Source organism: Ranitomeya variabilis, chromosome 4 (genome assembly GCF_051348905.1).
Source record: "Ranitomeya variabilis isolate aRanVar5 chromosome 4, aRanVar5.hap1, whole genome shotgun sequence".
Taxonomy (NCBI): Eukaryota; Metazoa; Chordata; class Amphibia; order Anura; family Dendrobatidae; genus Ranitomeya; species Ranitomeya variabilis.
In genome coordinates, this window is record NC_135235.1 from 472,560,453 (window position 1) to 472,584,170 (window position 23,718).

Consider the following 23,718-nt stretch of genomic DNA (forward strand, 5'->3'; position numbering starts at 1 on the left):
ATAAGTTCTAGGCCTGCCAGGGTGTAATAACACCTTCCTGGTACATGAGAATATATTTTTTTCACATGTATATCTTCTATACACAAATCCTAGTATAACACAACCATATTTCAGGTACAGATGTAAGGAACATTTCTTCCTCTCCTTGTAGATTGTAAGCTTGCGAGCAGGGACCTCACTCCTAATGTCACTGTTTAAATTGTCTTAACTTGTATTGAATTTGTCTGTACATGTCCCCGCTTAATTGTAAAGTGCTGCGGAATATGTTGGCGCTATATAAATAAAAATTATTATTCTCCTTATCATCTGTCTTCTAAAATAAGAAAACGTTCTTATGTTTCATAGAATACCTGAAATAAGTAATTTTATCCCTAGTGTGTTATATTTTTCTTTGTGTATAGCATGTAGCAGGAACATATTATCACACCTTTGACTATTTACAGGTGACTGACGCCCAGTGAGATGGTGGAACGTGAAATTTTTCCTTGTGGATTTCAAGAAGAGAATTAGAAAAATCTCCTAACAGGTAATTAATAATTATATTAATTACTGATAATTGTAGGTTTAGGCATAAGTTCTAGGCCTGCCAGGGTGTAAAGACACCTTCCTGGTACATGAGAATATATTATTTGTGTTTTTCACATGTATGTCTTCTATACACAAATCCTAGTATAACCCAACCATATTTCAGGTACAGATGTCAGGAACATTTCTTCTCCTTATCATCTGTCTTCTATTGTAAGAAAACGTTCTTATGTTTCATAGAATACCTGAAATATGTAATTTTATCCCTAGTGTGTTATATTTTTCTTTGTGTATAGCATGTGGCAGGAACATATTATCACACCTTTGAATATTTACAGGTGACTGACGCCCAGTGAGATGGTGGAACGTGAAATTTTTCCTTGTGGATTTCAAGAATAGAATTAGAAAAACCTCCTAACAGGTAATTAATAATCATATTAATTACTGATAATTGTAGGTTTAGGCATAAGTTCTAGGCCTGCCAGGGTGTAATAACACCTTCCTGGTACATGAGAATATATTGTTTGTGTTTTTCACATGTATGTCTTCTATACACAAATCCTAGTATAACACAACCATATTTCAGGTACAGATGTCAGGAACATTTCTTCTCCTTATCATCTGTCTTCTATTGTAAGAAAACGTTCTTATGTTTCATAGAATACCTGAAATATGTAATTTTATCCCTAGTGTGTTATATTTTTCTTTGTGTATAGCATGTGGCAGGAACATATTATCACCCCTTTGAATATTTACAGGTGACTGACGCCCAGTGAGATGGTGGAACGTGAAATTTTTCCTTGTGGATTTCAAGAAGAGAATTAGAAAAATCTCCTAACAGGTAATTAATAATCATATTAATTACTGATAATTGTAGGTTTAGGCATAAGTTCTAGGCCTGCCAGGGTGTAATAACACCTTCCTGGTACATGAGAATATATTGTTTGTGTTTTTCACATGTATGTCTTCTATACACAAATCCTAGTATAACACAACCATATTTCAGGTACAGATGTCAGGAACATTTCTTCTCCTTATCATCTGTCTTCTATTGTAAGAAAACGTTCTTTTGTTTCATAGAATACCTGAAATATGTAATTTTATCCCTAGTGTGTTATATTTTTCTTTGTGTATAGCATGTGGCAGGAACATATTATCACACCTTTGAATATTTACAGGTGACTGACGCCCAGTGAGATGGTGGAACGTGAAATTTTTCCTTGTGGATTTCAAGAAGAGAATTAGAAAAATCTCCTCAGGTAATTAATAATCATATTAATTACTGATAATTGTAGGTTTAGGCATAAGTTCTAGGCCTGCCAGGGTGTAATAACACCTTCCTGGTACATGAGAATATATTGTTTGTGTTTTTCACATGTATGCCTTCTATACACAAATCCTAGTATAACACAAACATTTAAGGTACAGATGTCAGGAACATTTCTTCTCCTTGTCATCTGTCTTCTATTGTAAGAAAACGTTCTTATGTTTCATAGAATACCTGAAATATGTAATTTTATCCCTAGTGTGTTATATTTTTCTTTGTGTATAGCATGTGGCAGGAACATATTATCACACCTTTGAATATTTACAGGTGACTGACGCCCAGTGAGATGGTGGAACGTGAAATTTTTCCTTGTGGATTTCAAGAAGAGAATTAGAAAAATCTCCTAACAGGTAATTAATAATCATATTAATTACTGATAATTGTAGGTTTAGGCATAAGTTCTAGGCCTGCCAGGGTATAATAACACCTTCCTGGTACCTGAGAATATATTGTTTGTGTTTTTCACATGTATGTCTTCTATACACAAATCCTAGTATAACACAACCATATTTCAGGTACAGATGTCAGGAACATTTCTTCTCCTTATCATCTGTATTCTATTGTAAGAAAATGTTCTTATGTTTCATAGAATACCTGAAATATGTAATTTTATCCCTAGTGTGTTATATTTTTCTTTGTGTATAGCATGTGGCAGGAACATATTATCACACCTTTGAATATTTACAGGTGACTGACACCCAGTGAGATGGTAGAACGTGAAATTTTTCCTTGTGGATTTCAAGAAGAGAATTAGAAAAATCTCCTAACAGGTAATTAATAATCATATTAATTACTGATAATTGTAGGTTTAGGAATAAGTTCTAGGCCTGCCAGGGTGTAATAACACCTTCCTGGTACATGAGAATATATTTTTTTCACATGTATATCTTCTATACACAAATCCTAGTATAACACAACCATATTTCAGGTACAGATGTAAGGAACATTTCTTCCTCTCCTTGTAGATTGTAAGCTTGCGAGCAGGGACCTCACTCCTAATGTCACTGTTTAAATTGTCTTAACTTGTATTGAATTTGTCTGTACATGTCCCCGCTTAATTGTAAAGTGCTGTGGAATATGTTGGCGCTATATAAATAAAAATTATTATTCTCCTTATCATCTGTCTTCTAAAATAAGAAAACGTTCTTCTGTTTCATAGAATACCTGAAATAAGAAATTTTATCCCTAGTGTGTTATATTTTTCTTTGTGTATAGCATGTAGCAGGAACATATTATCACACCTTTGAATATTTACAGGTGACTGACGCCCAGTGAGATGGTGGAACGTGAAATTTTTCCTTGTGGATTTCAAGAAGAGAATTAGAAAAATCTCCTAACAGGTAATTAATAATCATATTAATTACTGATAATTGTAGGTTTAGGCATAAGTTCTAGGCCTGCCAGGGTGTAATATCACCTTCCTGTTACATGAGAATATATTTTTTTCACATGTATATCTTCTATACACAAATCCTAGTATAACACAACCATATTTCAGGTACAGATGTAAGGAACATTTCTTCCTCTCCTTGTAGATTGTAAGCTTGCGAGCAGGGACCTCACTCCTAATGTCACTGTTTAAATTGTCTTAACTTGTACTGAATTTGTCTGTACATGTCCCCGCTTAATTGTAAAGTGCTGCGGAATATGTTGGCGCTATATAAATAAAAATTATTATTCTCCTTATCATCTGTCTTCTAAAATAAGAAAACGTTCTTATGTTTCATAGAATACCTGAAATAAGTAATTTTGTCCCTAGTGTGTTATATTTTTCTTTGTGTATAGCATGTAGCAGGAACATATTATCACACCTTTGAATATTTACAGGTGACTGATGCCCAGTGAGATGGTGGAACGTGAAATTTTTCCTTGTGGATTTCAAGAAGAGAATTAGAAAAATCTCCTAACAGGTAATTAATAATCATATTAATTACTGATAATTGTAGGTTTAGGCATAAGTTCTAGGCCTGCCAGGGTGTAATAACACCTTCCTGGTACATGAGAATATATTTTTTTCACATGTATATCTTCTATACACAAATCCTAGTATAACACAACCATATTTCAGGTACAGATGTAAGGAACATTTCTTCCTCTCCTTGTAGATTGTAAGCTTGCGAGCAGGGACCTCACTCCTAATGTCACTGTTTAAATTGTCTTAACTTGTATTGAATTTGTCTGTACATGTCCCCGCTTAATTGTAAAGTGCTGCGGAATATGTTGGCGCTATATAAATAAAAATTATTATTCTCCTTATCATCTGTCTTCTAAAATAAGAAAACGTTCTTATGTTTCATAGAATACCTGAAATAAGTAATTTTATCCCTAGTGTGTTATATTTTTCTTTGTGTATAGCATGTAGCAGGAACATATTATCACACCTTTGACTATTTACAGGTGACTGACGCCCAGTGAGATGGTGGAACGTGAAATTTTTCCTTGTGGATTTCAAGAAGAGAATTAGAAAAATCTCCTAACAGGTAATTAATAATTATATTAATTACTGATAATTGTAGGTTTAGGCATAAGTTCTAGGCCTGCCAGGGTGTAAAGACACCTTCCTGGTACATGAGAATATATTATTTGTGTTTTTCACATGTATGTCTTCTATCCACAAATCCTAGTATAACCCAACCATATTTCAGGTACAGATGTCAGGAACATTTCTTCTCGTTATCATCTGTCTTCTATTGTAAGAAAACGTTCTTTTGTTTCATAGAATACCTGAAATATGTAATTTTATCCCTAGTGTGTTATATTTTTCTTTGTGTATAGCATGTGGCAGGAACATATTATCACACCTTTGAATATTTACAGGTAACTGATGCCCAGTGAGATGGTGGAACGTGAAATTTTTCCTTGTGGATTTCAAGAAGAGAATTAGAAAAATCTCCTAACAGGTAATTAATAATCATATTAATTACTGATAATTGTAGGTTTAGGCATAAGTTCTAGGCCTGCCAGGGTGTAATAACACCTTCCTGGTACATGAGAATATATTGTTTGTGTTTTTCACATGTATGTCTTCTATACATAAATCCTAGTATAACACAACCATATTTCAGGTACAGATGTCAGGAATATTTCTTCTCCTTATCATCTGTCTTCTATTGTAAGAAAACGTTCTTATGTTTCATAGAATACCTGAAATAAGTAATTTTGTCCCTGGTGTGTTATATTTTTCTTTGTGTATAGCATGTGGCAGGAACATATTATCACACCTTTGAATATTTACAGGTGACTGACGCCCAGTGAGATGGTGGAACGTGAAATTTTTCCTTGTGGATTTCAAGAAGAGAATTAGAAAAATCTCCTAACAGGTAATTAATAATCATATTAATTACTGATAATTGTAGGTTTAGGCATAAGTTCTAGGCCTGCCAGGGTGTAATAACACCTTCCTGGTACATGAGAATATATTGTTTGTGTTTTTCAAATGTATGTCTTCTATACACAAATCCTAGTATAACACAACCATATTTCAGGTACAGATGTCAGGAACATTTCTTCTCCTTATCATCTGTCTTCTATTGTAAGAAACTGTTCTTATGTTTCATAGAATACCTGAAATATGTAATTTTATCCCTAGTGTGTTATATTTTTCTTTGTGTATAGCATGTGGCAGGAACATATTATCACACCTTTGAATATTTACAGGTGACTGACGCCCAGTGAGATGGTGGAACGTGAAATTTTTCCTTGTGGATTTCAAGAAGAGAATTAGAAAAATCTCCTAACAGGTAATTAATAATCATATTAATTACTGATAATTGTAGGTTTAGGCATAAGTTCTAGGCCTGCCAGGGTGTAATAACACCTTCCTGGTACATGAGAATATATTGTTTGTGTTTTTCACATGTATGTCTTCTATACACAAATCCTAGTATAACACAACCATATTTCAGGTACAGATGTCAGGAACATTTCTTCTCCTTATCATCTGTATTCTATTGTAAGAAAATGTTCTTATGTTTCATAGAATACCTGAAATATGTAATTTTATCCCTAGTGTGTTATATTTTTCTTTGTGTATAGCATGTGGCAGGAACATATTATCACACCTTTGAATATTTACAGGTGACTGACGCCCAGTGAGATGGTGGAACGTGAAATTTTTCCTTGTGGATTTCAAGAAGAGAATTAGAAAAATCTCCTAACAGGTAATTAATAATCATATTAATTACTGATAATTGTAGGTTTAGGCATAAGTTCTAGGCCTGCCAGGGTGTAATAACACCTTCCTGGTACATGAGAATATATTGTTTGTGTTTTTCAAATGTATGTCTTCTATACACAAATCCTAGTATAACACAACCATATTTCAGGTACAGATGTCAGGAACACTTCTTCTCCTTATCATCTGTCTTCTATTGTAAGAAAATGTTCTTATGTTTCATAGAATACCTGAAATATGTAATTTTATCCCTAGTGTGTTATATTTTTCTTTGTGTATAGCATGTGGCAGGAACATATTATCACACCTTTGAATATTTACAGGTGACTGACGCCCAGTGAGATGGTGGAACGTGAAATTTTTCCTTGTGGATTTCAAGAAGAGAATTAGAAAAATCTCCTAACAGGTAATTAATAATTATATTAATTACTGATAATTGTAGGTTTAGGCATAAGTTCTAGGCCTGCCAGGGTGTAATAACACCTTCCTGGTACATGAGAATATATTTTTTTCACATGTATATCTTCTATACACAAATCCTAGTATAACACAACCATATTTCAGGTACAGATGTAAGGAACATTTCTTCCTCTCCTTGTAGATTGTAAGCTTGCGAGCAGGGACCTCACTCCTAATGTCACTGTTTAAATTGTCTTAACTTGTATTGAATTTGTCTGTACATGTCCCCGCTTAATTGTAAAGTGCTGTGGAATATGTTGGCGCTATATAAATAAAAATTATTATTCTCCTTATCATCTGTCTTCTAAAATAAGAAAACGTTCTTATGTTTCATAGAATACCTGAAATAAGAAATTTTATCCCTAGTGTGTTATATTTTTCTTTGTGTATAGCATGTAGCAGGAACATATTATCACACCTTTGAATATTTACAGGTGACTGACGCCCAGTGAGATGGTGGAACGTGAAATTTTTCCTTGTGGATTTCAAGAAGAGAATTAGAAAAATCTCCTAACAGGTAATTAATAATCATATTAATTACTGATAATTGTAGGTTTAGGCATAAGTTCTAGGCCTGCCAGGGTGTAATATCACCTTCCTGTTACATGAGAATATATTTTTTTCACATGTATATCTTCTATACACAAATCCTAGTATAACACAACCATATTTCAGGTACAGATGTAAGGAACATTTCTTCCTCTCCTTGTAGATTGTAAGCTTGCGAGCAGGGACCTCACTCCTAATGTCACTGTTTAAATTGTCTTAACTTGTACTGAATTTGTCTGTACATGTCCAAGCTTAATTGTAAAGTACTGCGGAATATGTTGGCGCTATATAAATAAAAATTATTATTCTCCTTATCATCTGTCTTCTAAAATAAGAAAACGTTCTTATGTTTCATAGAATACCTGAAATAAGTAATTTTGTCCCTAGTGTGTTATATTTTTCTTTGTGTATAGCATGTAGCAGGAACATATTATCACACCTTTGAATATTTACAGGTGACTGATGCCCAGTGAGATGGTGGAACGTGAAATTTTTCCTTGTGGATTTCAAGAAGAGAATTAGAAAAATCTCCTAACAGGTAATTAATAATCATATTAATTACTGATAATTGTAGGTTTAGGCATAAGTTCTAGGCCTGCCGGGGTGTAATAACATCTTCCTGGTACATGAGAATATATTGTTTGTGTTTTTCACATGTATATCTTCTATACGCAAATCCTAGTATAACACAACCATATTTCAGGTACAGATGTCAGGAACATTTCTTCTCCTTATCATCTGTCTTCTATTGTAAGAAAATGTTCTTATGTTTCATAGAATACCTGAAATATGTAATTTTATCCCTAGTGTGTTATATTTTTCTTTGTGTATAGCATGTGGCAGGAACATATTATCACACCTTTGAATATTTACAGGTGACTGACGCCCAGTGAGATGGTGGAACGTGAAATTTTTCCTTGTGGATTTCAAGAAGAGAATTAGAAAAATCTCCTAACAGGTAATTAATAATCATATTAATTACTGATAATTGTAGGTTTAGGCATAAGTTCTAGGCCTGCCAGGGTGTAATAACACCTTCCTGGTACATGAGAATATATTGTTTGTGTTTTTCACATGTATGTCTTCTATACACAAATCCTAGTATAACACAACCATATTTCAGGTACAGATGTCAGGAACATTTCTTCTCCTTATCATCTGTCTTCTATTGTAAGAAAACGTTCTTATGTTTCATAGAATACCTGAAATATGTAATTTTATCCCTAGTGTGTTATATTTTTCTTTGTGTATAGCATGTGGCAGGAACATATTATCACACCTTTGAATATTTACAGGTGACTGACGCCCAGTGAGATGGTGGAACGTGAAATTTTTTCTTGTGGATTTCAAGAAGAGAATTAGAAAAATCTCCTAACAGGTAATTAATAATCATATTAATTACTGATAATTGTAGGTTTAGGTATAAGTTCTAGGCCTGCCAGGGTGTAATAACACCTTCCTGGTACATGAGAATTTATTGTTTGTGTTTTTCACATGTATGTCTTCTATACACAAATCCTAGAATAACAAAACCATATTTCAGGTACAGATGTCAGGAACATTTCTTCTCCTTATCATCTGTCTTCTATTGTAAGAAAACGTTCTTATGTTTCATAGAATACGTGAAATAAGTAATTTTGTCCCTAGTGTGTTATATTTTTCTTTGTGTATAGCATGAGGCAGGAACATATTATCACACCTTTGACTATTTACAGGTGACTGACGTCCAGTGAGATGGTGGAACGTGAAATTTTTCAGGAACATTTCTTCTTCTTATCATCTGTCTTCTATTGTAAGAAAACGTTCTTATGTTTCATAGAATACGTGAAATAAGTAATTTTGTCCCTAGTGTGTTATATTTTTCTTTGTGTATAGCATGAGGCAGGAACATATTATCACACCTTTGAATATTTACAGGTGACTGACGCCCAGTGAGATGGTGGAACGTGAAATTTTTCCTTGTGGATTTCAAGAAGAGAATTAGAAAAATCTCCTAACAGGTAATTAATAATCATATTAATTACTGATAATTGTAGGTTTAGGCATAAGTTCTAGGCCTGCCAGGGTGTAATAACACCTTCCTGGTACATGAGAATATATTTTTTTCACATGTATATCTTCTATACACAAATCCTAGTATAACACAACCATATTTCAGGTACAGATGTAAGGAACATTTCTTCCTCTCCTTGTAGATTGTAAGCTTGCGAGTAGGGACCTCACTCCTAATGTCACTGTTTAAATTGTCTTAACTTGTATTGAATTTGTCTGTACATGTCCCCACTTAATTGTAAAGTGCTGCGGAATATGTTGGCGCTATATAAATAAAAATTATTATTCTCCTTATCATCTGTCTTCTAAAATAAGACAACGTTCTTATGTTTCATACAATACCTGAAATAAGTAATTTTATCCCTAGTGTGTTATATTTTTCTTTGTGTATAGCATGTGCAGGAACATATTATCACACCTTTTAATATTTACAGGTGACTGACGCCCAGTGAGATGGTGGAACGTGAAATTTTTCCTTGTGGATTTCAAGAAGAGAATTAGAAAAATCTCCTAACAGGTAATTAATAATCATATTAATTACTGATAATTGTAGGTTTAGGCATAAGTTCTAGGCCTGCCAGGGTGTAATAACACCTTCCTGGTACATGAGAATTTATTGTTTGTGTTTTTCACATGTATGTCTGGAGCGCCCCCACACCGCCGCAGGGCCGAGGGGTACCCGGAGCCGGGCCTCTGAGTCTCAGTCCTGGGGTTGTCACGGTGGCTAGACTCGGTCCGTGGCCCTGTCTGTCAGTGGGGGACGTCCGGTGCAATAAGTGGTGTTGTAACGGTGCAGTTGTGGGGTGCAGGTCGCGGTAAATAACGAGGACACCAGGTTGCAGTCTCTTTACCTCTTTACTGGAGATCTCTGAGTCCTCAGTCCAGAATATGGTTCACCAGGCTGCGCAAGTCCGGCCGGTCCAATGGCACCTCCAGAGTTCACTTCACAGGTGGAAATCGGTGCCTTCCTTCTTAGCGCTATGTGTTGTAGTCCTTCCCTGCTATGCTTACGGAAAGTACCCCACAACCGTTGTGTCTGTTTCTCGTGTTCCCTCACAACTCGATTAACTGATCTTCTGCTAATCTTCCGTCCCTTCCTGATGTTACAGTTAGAACGGCACCCGTTTGTCAGGTAGGCCTGGAGTTCTTCCGGGACCCTAGAGACGCCCCTCTCCCGCAATTGCCCCCCAAGACTTCATAGGTGATATGTGTTAGACAGCCCGCCTTTAACTGACTGCCCTGCCGCTGTTTGGAGTATGGCTTGAAGCTGTATGCTATTCCACTCCCTCGGCGTTCCGGCCACCGGTAGTGCGCCTCAGTAGGATGTTGCTCCGGTCTTACAGCATGACCCCTACTGGTATTCTCCTATTGCTTGATCTCGTTTCTCACTCAGCACAATCTATCTCGCTTCCAGTCCTTTCTTGGATCCCGCCGCTTCCCGGAGCTGGCGCGGACCCGTTTCGTTCTCTTTCAATGCCAAGCCTCTGTCAGGATCCCACCCCTGACAGAGACCCTACTGTCTCTTCCTCCACAACACCCTCTGCCACTAGGTGTTGCTTCGTTCAATCCCGTCAGCTTTCTCCTCTAACTTCCTGCCTGACCCCCAGTTTACCCACTATGGTGGGGAGTGGCCTAATGAATAGAACCCTTAGCTCCCCCCGGAGGCCCAGCTGTGAAACATATTGGTGTCTGTGATACCTGCTCAGAGGAACTCCTTCAGTGCCATCGAACGCACCATGGCTCCCCATAGTGGCGGATCCACAGTACTGCAACGACCAGGACTCTGGGGCGCTGCACTCCCCCCTGGTTAAACACAGTACTCCGGGACTGGGAAGAAAACAACAATACAGGTTAGCAAAAAGACATACAATTTTGTTGAGTGCAAAACAATAAGTATACTTGAACAGGCTTCCCTTTATGGGAGGTGAGGACACTTTTAACGTTACAAACATAATTAAATATCATAGCAACAGGCTTCAATTAACTCTCATTACCCAACCGGGTATTCTACTAAGTGCAAATTTTGTGAACAATAATTTAACATTGCCTTTAAGGATTCACACTCTAAATCCACTAAAGACCTTCCTATAATCACATTATAAGGTATTCTAACTTTTCATTCGCCTTCTTTGGAATCTGCAGGACCGCCTGTCCTATCGGCGCCAGACCTACTGCCTCTCCTTTCTGTTACAGGACCGCCCCGTTCAGCCAGGGCCTACTGCCTTTTCAACTACTATACATAGTATAGAACATAACTTTACTTTCAATTTGAGAACACTGAGCCGGCTCTACTTGGCTCCTATAAGGACTCGCTCCCTAACCCCTACGGGTTCACTCTCTGTCCTTAGTAACGAACTAACTTTCTATGGGGACTCAGGGTTTACCTTCTATCCTCACCTTCGTTATTACTTCCTTTCTTTCAACTATGCAGGACTCTAATTCTTCCCCTACGGGCTCTCTGCATCTTTCCTTTTAAAGAACATTATCTAGGTTTCACATTTCAAACAGATTAAACACACATAACTTTTCTTTATGCATAACAGTTACATTTCTTCCAGAGCATCATCATATTACGATTCTAAAACAGTATCACTTTCAAGTTTAGGTCACACATCCCCCTTAAGAGGGGATCAAGTCTTTCTGAGGTAGCTCGTCTTCTCAGCCTACCAGTCTTTGCTCAGCAAAGGTTCCAGAACGGTATCTTCGCAAAGAGTCTTTAAGTAAAACCAGTAGAAAGCGCCTTTAAGAAGGTGCAAACTATTTACACGAAAGTTTGGATCATGCACTGTTCATGATTTCTCAGTTTGTAAAACTTATGCAAAAACTGGTAGGAAAAACAAACAATAGGGATCCCGGGTCAACTAAGGGATCCATAAAGAGTTAACCCTGAACTGGTTTAGCAGCAAACAGTATACAAACAGTTAACGGACAAAACTATTTACATTTTCATAAAAGAGCAGTAATACTTTACTGTTGTGAAGCGGGAGGTGGTCTCCTGTCCGGTCTCACCAGGCCAACGGATCGCACTGGTGAGCCAGGACGCGGTTCTGGTCCCAGCAATGATAAAATCCCTCGCCGGGAGGTCCTCCTCGTCGACAGGCGTATACGTCCCTCCGGGGCATGGCGAGATTGGGCTTCTTGCGGTTCCGCAGGGCCGGGCTCCGCTGTCTTTCCTTTGGGGTCACCTTTTTCCGGTGCTTCAGCAGCAGCCTGGAAGGCAGTGCACCGCTGCACGCCTCGTGCCATCCAGCCAGCTTCCCCCGTAGCCCTCCTCCATCGGGTATAAGTCACCGCATCGCCTGGTTCCAGGTCGCGATCGAACCTCCCGCAGCAAGGTTCCACCTCCTCCCGGTCTACACGGACTTGCACCGGTTCCCCGATCTCTTGGATCACTCCTCTTCCACACTGAGGGTTAAAGGCCACCACTACGCCCCAATGTGATGTCGGGATCTCCGGAGTGCTCTGCAGATCGACCGGCTCCGCAGGCTGGGGCCGGCTCCGCCACGCAGCCATCAAGCGCCGCGGGTGTTCGACCTCGGGCATTATCTTCAGGCCTGTTGTCTGCAGCGCATTTCCAGCCGCGGCCGAGTTAGGAGAAGCAGAGGACATTGAAGCCAAGCAGATCTCCGTGGGCTGGCCCAGCCTAGCAACCACACGGGCATCGGCCTCCAGGCGGGCGACGTCCTGCCGGGCCTCTGCCGCGGCCATGCTCTCTTCCGACGGCGGCCGTGGAGGTCGGCCCATCGTTGATCCGGCTAGGGTCAGTCCCCGCAGCGACGGCGTATCCTGGGCTACATTGGGCTGTCCAACCTTCCTCCGCGCCCGATCCTTCTCATACGGGTCTTCTCGTGCGGCCATCTTTATCGCTTCTCCCTCGTCTTTTTCCCGCGGTCTCTTCCGTGGGCGGTCCCGTCCCCATGGTCTCCACCCTCCGACCAGGATCAGGAGGCGGACCTCGGCTGTTGACGGGCACGTCCTCAGGACACAGAAATACTTAGACTGGGCGGCCATTGTGGTTCGCGCTCTCCAGCTTGTCTACGCCCACCTCACGCCCCTCTTCTCCTCCTGCGCTCTCCTCGGCGCTGCAATGGCGGCGGATTTTGGCAGCAACTGGCGCAGCACACAGTCTTTGCAATAAAGTACAGTTCAAGCAAAACAAATCACAGTTCCAAGGCACACATGACCTGATTCTTCAGGCTTAAGTAGATCCTGTTCGTGACGCCAAGTTCTGGAGCGCCCCCACACCGCCGCAGGGCCGAGGGGTACCCGGAGCCGGGCCTCTGAGTCTCAGTCCTGGGGTTGTCACGGTGGCTAGACCCGGTCCGTGGCCCTGTCTGTCAGTGGGGGACGTCCGGTGCAATAAGTGGTGTTGTAACGGTGCAGTTGTGGGGTGCAGGTCGCGGTAAATAACGAGGACACCAGGTTGCAGTCTCTTTACCTCTTTACTGGAGATCTCTGAGTCCTCAGTCCAGAATATGGTTCACCAGGCTGCGCAAGTCCGGCCGGTCCAATGGCACCTCCAGAGTTCACTTCACAGGTGGAAATCGGTGCCTTCCTTCTTAGCGCTATGTGTTGTAGTCCTTCCCTGCTATGCTTACGGAAAGTACCCCACAACCGTTGTGTCTGTTTCTCGTGTTCCCTCACAACTCGATTAACTGATCTTCTGCTAATCTTCCGTCCCTTCCTGATGTTACAGTTAGAACGGCACCGGTTTGTCAGGTAGGCCTGGAGTTCTTCCGGGACCCTAGAGACGCCCCTCTCCCGCAATTGCCCCCCAAGACTTCATAGGTGATATGTGTTAGACAGCCCGCCTTTAACTGACTGCCCTGCCGCTGTTTGGAGTATGGCTTGAAGCTGTATGCTATTCCACTCCCTCGGCGTTCCGGCCACCGGTAGTGCGCCTCAGTAGGATGTTGCTCCGGTCTTACAGCATGACCCCTACTGGTATTCTCCTATTGCTTGATCTCGTTTCTCACTCAGCACAATCTATCTCGCTTCTAGTCCTTTCTTGGATCCCGCCGCTTCCCGGAGCTGGCGCGGACCCGTTACGTTCTCTTTCAATGCCAAGCCTCTGTCAGGATCCCACCCCTGACAGAGACCCTACTGTCTCTTCCTCCACAACACCCTCTGCCACCAGGTGTTGCTTCGTTCAATCCCGTCAGCTTTCTCCTCTAACTTCCTGCCTGACCCCCAGTTTACCCACTATGGTGGGGAGTGGCCTAATGAATAGAACCCTTAGCTCCCCCCGGAGGCCCAGCTGTGAAACATATTGGTGTCTGTGATACCTGCTCAGAGGAACTCCTTCAGTGCCATCGAACGCACCATGGCTCCCCATAGTGGCGGATCCACAGTACTGCAACGACCAGGACTCTGGGGCGCTGCATGTCTTCTATACACAAATCCTAGAATAACAAAACCATATTTCAGGTACAGATGTCAGGAACATTTCTTCTCCTTATCATCTGTCTTCTATTGTAAGAAAATGTTCTTATGTTTCATAGAATACCTGAAATATGTAATTTTATCCATAGTGTGTTATATTTTTCTTTGTGTATAGCATGTGGCAGGAACATATTATCACACCTTTGAATATTTACAGGTGACTGACGCCCAGTGAGATGGTGGAACGTGAAATTTTTCCTTGTGGATTTCAAGAAGAGAATTAGAAAAATCTCCTAACAAGTAATTAATAATCATATTAATTACTGATAATTGTAGATTTAGGCATACGTTCTAGGCCTGCAGGGTGTAATAACGCCTTCCTGGTACATGAGAATATATTGTTTGTGTTTTTCACATGTATATCTTCTATACACAAATCCTAGTATAACACAACCATATTTCAGGTACAGATGTAAGGAACATTTCTTCCTCACCTTGTAGATTGTAAGCTTGCGAGCAGGGACTTCGCTCCTAATGTCACTGTTTAAATTGTCTTAACTTGTATTGAATTTGTCTGTACATGTCCCAGCTTAATTGTAAAGTGCTGTGGAATATGTTGGCGCTATATAAATAAAAATTATTATTCTCCTTATCATCTGTCTTCTAAAATAAGAAAACGTTCTTATGTTTCATAGAATACCTGAAATAAGTAATTTTATCCCTAGTGTGTTATATTTTTCTTTGTGTATAGCATGTAGCAGGAACATATTATCACACCTTTGAATATTTACAGGTGACTGACGCCCAGTGAGATGGTGGAACGTGAAATTTTTCCTTTCTGGATTTCAAGAAGAGAATTAGAAAAATCTCCTAACAGGTAATTAATAATCATATTAATTACTGATAATTGTAGGTTTAGGCATAAGTTCTAGGCCTGCCAGGGTGTAATAACACCTTACTGGTACATGAGAATATATTTTTTTCACATGTATATCTTCTATACACAAATCCTAGTATAACACAACCATATTTCAGGTACAGATGTAAGGAACGTTTCTTCCTCTCCTTGTAGATTGTAAGCTTGCGAGCAGGGACCTCACTCCTAATGTCACTGTTTAAATTGTCTTAACTTGTACTGAATTTGTCTGTACATGTCCCCGCTTAATTGTAAAGTGCTGCGGAATATGTTGGCGCTATATAAATATAAATTATTATTCTCCTTATCATCTATCTTCTAAAATGAGAAAACGTTCTTATGTTTCATAGAATACCTGAAATAAGTAATTTTGTCCCTAGTGTGTTATATTTTTCTTTGTGTATAGCATGTAGCAGGAACATATTATCACACCTTTGACTATTTACAGGTGACTGACGCCCAGTGAGATGGTGGAACGTGAAATTTTTCCTTGTGGATTTCAAGAAGAGAATTAGAAAAATCTCCTAACAGGTAATTAATAATCATATTAATTACTGATAATTGTAGGTTTAGGCATAAGTTCTAGGCCTGCCGGGGTGTAATAACACCTTCCTGGTACATGAGAATATATTGTTTGTGTTTTTCACATGTATGTCTTCTATACACAAATCCTAGTATACCACAACCATATTTCAGGTACAGATGTCAGGAACATTTCTTCTCCTAATCATCTGTCTTCTATTGTAAGAAAACGTTCTTATGTTTCATAGACTACCTGAAATAAGTGATTTTATCCCTAGTGTGTTATATTTTTCTTTGTGTATAGCATGTGGCAGGAAAATATTATCACACCTTTGAATATTTACAGGTGACTGACGCCCAGTGAGATGGTGGAACGTGAACATTTTTCCTTGCGGATTTCAAGAAGAGAATTAGAAAAATCTCCTAAAAGGTAATTAATAATCATATTATTTACTGATAATTGTAGGTTTAGGCATAAGTTCTAGGCCTGCTGGGGTGTAATAACACCTTCCTGGTACATGAGAATATATTGTTTGTGTTTTTCACATGTATATCTTCTATACACAAATCCTAGTATAACACAACCATATTTCAGGTACAGATGTAAGGAACATTTCTTCCTCTCCTTGTAGATTGTAAGCTTGCGAGCAGGGACCTCACTCCTAATGTCACTGTTTAAATTGTCTTAACTTGTATTGAATTTGTCTGTACATGTCCCCGCTTAATTCTAAAGTGCTGCGGAATATGTTGGCGCTATATAAATAAAGATTATTATTCTCCTTATCATCTATCTTCTAAAATGAGAAAACGTTCTTATGTTTCATAGAATACCAGAAATAAGTTATTTTATCCCCAGTGTGTTATATTTTTTTTTGTGTATAGCATGTAGCAGGAACATATTATCACACCTTTGAATATTTACAGGTGACTGACGCCCAGTGAGATGGTGGAACGTGAAATTTTTCCTTGTGGATTTCAAGAAGAGAATTAGAAAAATCTCCTAACAGGTAATTAATAATCATATTAATTACTGATAATTGTAGGTTTAGGCATAAGTTCTAGGCCTGCCGGGGTGTAATAACACCTTCCTGGTACATGAGAATATATTTTTTTCACATGTATATCTTCTATACACAGATCCTAGTATAACACAACCATATTTCAGGTACAGATGTAAGGAACATTTCTTCCTCTCCTTGTAGATTGTAAGCTTGCGAGCAGGGACCTCACTCCTAATGTCACTGTTTAAATTGTCTTAACTTGTATTGAATTTGTCTGTACATGTCCCCGCTTATTTGTAAAGTGCTGCGGAATATGTTGGCGCTACATAAATAAAAATTATTATTCTCCTTATCATCTGTCTTCTAAAATAAGAAAACGTTCTTATTTTTCATAGAATACCTGAAATAAGTAATTTTATCCCTAGTGTGTTATATTTTTCTTTGTGTATAGCATGTAGCAGGAACATATTATCACACCTTTGAATATTTACAGGTGACTGACGCCCAGTGAGATGGTGGAACGTGAAATTTTTCCTTGTGGATTTCAAGAAGAGAATTAGAAAAATCTCCTAACAGGTAATTAATAATCATATTAATTACTGATAATTGTAGGTTTAGGCATAAGTTCTAGGCCTGCCGGGGTGTAATAACACCTTCCTGGTACATGAGAATATATTGTTTCTGTTTTTCACATGTATATCTTCTATACACAAATCCTAGTATAACACAACCATATTTCAGGTACAGATGTCAGGAACATTTCTTCTCCTTATCATCTGTCTTCTATTGTAAGAAAACGTTCTTATGTTTCATAGAATACCTGAAATATGTAATTTTATCCCTAGTGTGTTATATTTTTCTTTGTGCATAGCATGTGGCAGGAACATATTATCACACCTTTGAATATTTACAGGTGACTGACACCCAGTGAGATGGTGGAACGTGAAATTTTTCCTTGTGGATTTCAAGAAGAGAATTAGAAAAATCTCCCAACAGGTAATTAATAATCATATTAATTACTGATAATTGTAGGTTTAGGCATAAGTTCTAGGCCTGCCGGGGTGTAATAACACCTTACTGGTACATGAGAATATATTTTTTTCACATGTATATCTTCTATACACAAATCCTAGTATAACACAACCATATTTCAGGTACAGATGTAAGGAACGTTTCTTCCTCTCCTTGTAGATTGTAAGCTTGCGAGCAGGGACCTCACTCCTAATGTCACTGTTATTATTATTATTATTTATTGTTATAGCGCCATTTATTCCATGGCGCTTTACAAGTGAGGAGGGGTATACATAATAAAAACAAGTACAATAATCTTGAACAATACAAGTCATAACTGGTACAGTAGGAGAGAGGACCCTGCCCGCGAAGGCTCACAATCTACAAGGGATGGGTGAGGATACAGTAGGTGAGGGTAGATCTGGTCATGCAGTGGTTTGGTCGATCGGTGGTTACTGCAGGTTGTAGGCTTGTCGGAAGAGGTGGGTCTTCAGATTCTTTTTGAAGGTTTCGATGGTGGGCGAGAGTCTGATGTGTTGTGGTAGAGGGTTCCAGAGTAGGGGTGATACGCGAGAGAAATCTTGTATACGATTGTGGGAAGAGGAGATAAGGGGGGAGTAGAGAAGGAGATCTTGTGAGGATCGCAGGTTGCGTGTAGGAAAGTACCGGGAGATGAGGTCACAGATGTAAGGAGGAGACAGGTTGTGGATGGCTTTGTACGTCATGGTTAGGGTTTTGTACTGGAGTCTCTGGGCAATGGGGAGTGTTATGACCCCAATGGCGAGGGTCTCAGAGGAACGTGGAAGTCTGCAGAATACAAAAATCCAGCTCATAGGGCAGTGGTAACTGGGTTGACCATATATCTACTCCTAACGCCAACACTAGAAGTAGCCGGGGATCATTCCTACGTTGATTCTAGATGACACGCGCCAGCCGGAGAATCTAGCTACCCCTAGTAGAGGAAAACAAAGACCTTTCTTGCCTCCAGAGAAGGGGACCCCAAAGCTGGATAGAAGCCCCCCACAAATAATGACGGTGAGGTAAGAGGAAATGACAAACACAGAAATGAACCAGGTTTAGCACAGAGAGGCCCGCTTACTGATAGCAGAATAAAGAAAGGTAACTTATATGGTCAACAAAAACCCTATCAAAATCCACACTGGAAATTCAAGAACCCCCGAACCGTCTAACGGTCCGGGGGGAGAACACCAGCCCCCCTAGAGCTTCCAGCAAAGGTCAGGATATAGATTTGGAACAAGCTGGACAAAAATACAAAACCAAAACAAATAGCAAAAAGCAAAAGGCAGACTTAGCTGATATAACTGGAACCAGGATCAGTAGACAAGAGCACAGCAGACTAGCTCTGATAACTACGTTGCCAGGCATTGAACTGAAGGTCCAGGGAGCTTATATAGCAACACCCCTAACTAACGACCCAGGTGCGGATAAAAGGAATGACAGAAAAACCAGAGTCAAAAAACTAGTAACCACTAGAGGGAGCAAAAAGCAAATTCACAACAGTACCCCCCCCTTAGTGAGGGGTCACCGAACCCTCACCACGACCACCAGGGCGATCAGGATGAGCGGCATGAAAGGCACGAACTAAATCGGCCGCATGAACATCAGAGGCGACCACCCAGGAATTATCCTCCTGACCATAGCCCTTCCACTTGACCAGGTACTGAAGCCTCCGCCTGGAGAGGCGAGAATCCAAGATCTTCTCCACCACGTACTCCAACTCGCCCTCAACCAACACCGGAGCAGGAGGCTCAGCAGAAGGAACTACAGGCACAATGTACCGCCGCAACAAGGACCTATGAAATACATTGTGAATAGCAAACGACACAGGAAGATCCAGACGAAAAGATACAGGATTAAGGATTTCCAATATCTTGTAAGGCCCAATAAAACGAGGTTTAAATTTGGGAGAGGAGACCTTCATAGGAACAAAGCGGGAAGAAAGCCATACCAAATCCCCAACGCGTAGTCGGGGACCCACACCGCGGCGGCGGTTGGCAAAGCGCTGAGCCTTCTCCTGTGACAACTTCAAGTTGTCCACCACATGATTCCAGATCTGCTGCAACCTATCCACCAAAGAATCCACCCCAGGACAGTCAGAAGGCTCCACATGACCCGAAGAAAAGCGAGGATGGAAACCAGAGTTGCAGAAAAAAGGCGAAACCAAGGTGGCGGAACTAGCCCGATTATTAAGGGCAAACTCAGCCAACGGCAAGAATGTCACCCAATCGTCCTGATCAGCAGAGACAAAACACCTCAAATAAGCCTCCAAAGTCTGATTGGTTCGCTCCGTCTGTCCATTAGTCTGAGGATGGAAAGCAGACGAAAACGACAAATCAATGCCCATCCTACTACAAAAGGATCACCAGAACCTGGAAACGAACTGGGATCCTCTGTCTGACACAATATTCTCAGGGATGCCGTGCAAACGAACCACGTTCTGGAAAAACACAGGAACCAGATCGGAAGAGGAAGGCAGCTTAGGCAAAGGAACCAAATGGACCATCTTGGAGAAGCGATCACATATCACCCAGATAACGGACATGCCCTGAGATAGCGGAAGATCAGAAATGAAATCCATGGAGATATGTGTCCAAGGTCTCTTCGGGACAGGCAAGGGCAAGAGCAAACCGCTGGCACGAGAACAGCAAGGCTTAGCTCGAGCACAAGTCCCACAGGACTGCACAAATGACCGCACATCCCTTGACAAGGAAGGCCACCAAAAGGACCTGGCCACCAGATCTCTGGTGCCAAAAATTCCCGGGTGACCTGCCAACACCGAGGAATGAACCTCGGAAATGACTCTGCTGGTCCACTTATCCAGGACAAACAGTCTGTCAGGTGGACAAGACTCAGGCCTATCAGCCTGAAATCTCTGCAACACACGTCGCAGATCCGGAGAAATAGCTGACAAGATAACTCCGTCTTTAAGAATACCAACAGGATCCGTGACTCCAGGAGCATCAGGCACAAAGCTCCTAGAAAGAGCATCGGCCTTCACATTCTTTGAACCTGGTAAATACGAGACAACAAAATCAAAGCGGGAGAAAAACAATGACCAGCGGGCCTGTCTCGGATTAAGGCGTTTAGCAGACTCGAGATACATCAGATTTTTGTGATCAGTCAAGACCACCACACGATGCTTAGCACCCTCGAGCCAATGACGCCACTCCTCAAATGCCCATTTCATGGCCAACAACTCCCGATTGCCCACATCATAATTTCGCTCGGCAGGCGAAAACTTCCTAGAGAAAAAGGCACAAGGTTTCATAACAGAGCAACCAGGGCCTCTCTGCGACAAAACGGCCCCTGCCCCAATCTCCGAAGCATCCACCTCAACCTGAAAGGGAAGTGAGACGTCAGGCTGGCACAAAACAGGCGCCGAAGTAAACCGGCGTTTCAACTCCTGGAAAGCCTCCACGGCAGCAGGAGCCCAGTTAGCTACATCGGAGCCCTTCTTGGTCATATCCGTCAAAGGTTTCACAATGCTAGAAAAATTAGCGATAAAACGACGGTAGAAGTTAGCGAAGCCCAAGAACTTCTGAAGACTCTTAACTGACGAGGGCTGAGTCCAATCAAGAATAGCTCGGACCTTGACTGGGTCCATCTCCACAGCAGAAGGGGAAAAAATGAACCCCAAAAAGGGAACCTTCTGTACACCAAAGAGACACTTTGAGCCCTTGACAAACAAAGAATTTTCACGCAAAATTTTGAAGACCAACCTGACCTGCTCCACATGCGAATCCCAATTATCAGAAAAAACCAAAATATCATCCAGATAAACAATCAAAAATTTATCCAGATACTTCCGGAAAATGTCATGCATAAAGGACTGAAAAACTGAAGGCGCATTGGAGAGCCCAAAAGGCATCACCAAGTACTCAAAATGACCTTCGGGCGTATTGAATGCGGTTTTCCATTCATCACCTTGCTTAATGCGCACAAGGTTGTACGCACCACGAAGGTCTATCTTGGTGAACCACTTGGCACCCTTAATCCGGGCAAACAAGTCAGACAACAGCGGTAAAGGATACTGAAATTTGACAGTGATCTTATTTAAAAGCCGATAATCAATACAAGGTCTCAAAGATCCGTCCTTTTTTGCCACAAAAAAGAATCCCGCACCAAGAGGGGAAGAAGACGGACGAATATGTCCTTTCTCCAGAGACTCCTTGATATATGAACGCATAGCGGTATGTTCAGGTACCGACAGATTAAACAGTCTTCCCTTAGGAAATTTACTGCCTGGGATCAAATCTATAGCACAGTCACAGTCCCTATGAGGAGGCAGTGCACTGGACTCAGACTCACTGAAGACATCCTGATAATCAGACAAATACTCCGGAACTTCCGAAGGCGTAGAAGAAGCAATAGACACAGGCAGGGAATCCCCATGAATACCACGACAGCCCCAACTTGAGACTGACATAGCCTTCCAGTCCAGGACTGGATTATGGGTCTGTAACCATGGCAGCCCTAAAACAACCAAATCATGCATTTTATGTAAAACCAGGAAACGTATCACCTCGCGGTGTTCAGGATTCATGCACATGGTAACCTGTGTCCAATACTGCGGTTTATTTGCTGCCAATGGTGTAGCATCAATACCCCTAAGAGGAATAGGATTTTCTAATGGTTCAAGAGTAAAACCACAGCGCTTAGCAAATGAGAGATCCATGAGACTCAGGGCAGCACCTGAATCTACAAACGCCATGACAGGATAAGATGACAGTGAGCAAATCAAAGTTACAGACAGAATAAATTTAGGTTGCAAATTACCAACGGTGACAGGACTAACAACCTTAGCTATACGTTTAGAGCATGCTGAGATAACATGTGTAGAATCACCACAGTAGTAGCACAAGCCATTCCGGCGTCTATGAATTTTCCGCTCATTTCTAGTCAGGATTCTATCACATTGCATTAAATCAGGTGTCTGTTCAGACAACACCATGAGGGAATTTGCGGTTTTTCTATCACATTGCACCGAATTAGGTGTCTGTTCAGACAACACCATGAGGGAATTTGCGGTTTTGCGCTCCCGCAACCGCCGGTCAATTTGAATAGCCAGTGCCATAGTATCATTCAGACCTGTGGGAATGGGAAAACCCACCATAACATTCTTAATGGCTTCAGAAAGGCCATTTCTAAAATTAGCGGCCAGTGCACACTCGTTCCAATGTGTCAGCACGGACCATTTCCGAAATTTTTGGCAATACACTTCAGCCTCGTCCTGCCCCTGAGACATAGCCAGCAAGGCCTTTTCTGCCTGAATCTCAAGATTGGGTTCCTCATAAAGTAAACCGAGCGCCAGAAAAAACGCATCAAGATCAGCCAATGCCGGATCTCCTGGCGCCAACGAAAAAGCCCAATCCTGAGGGTCGCCCCGTAAGAACGAAATAACAATTTTTACTTGCTGAGCAGAATCTCCAGATGAACAGGGTCTCAGGGACAAAAACAATTTACAATTATTCACGAAATTCCTAAACTTAAACCTGTCTCCGGAAAACAGTTCAGGAATCGGTATTTTAGGTTCTGACCTAGGATTTCTGATAACATAGTCTTGTATGCCCTGCACACGAGTAGCCAGCTGGTCCACACTTGTAATCAAGGTCTGGACATTCATGTCTGCAGCAAGCATAGCCACTCTGAGGTAAAGGGGAAAAAGGAAAAAAAAAAAAAAACTCAGAATCTTCTTTCTTATAATCCCTCTTCTGCAATGCATTAAACATTTAATACTGGCCTGGCAAACTGTTATGACCCCAATGGCGAGGGTCTCAGA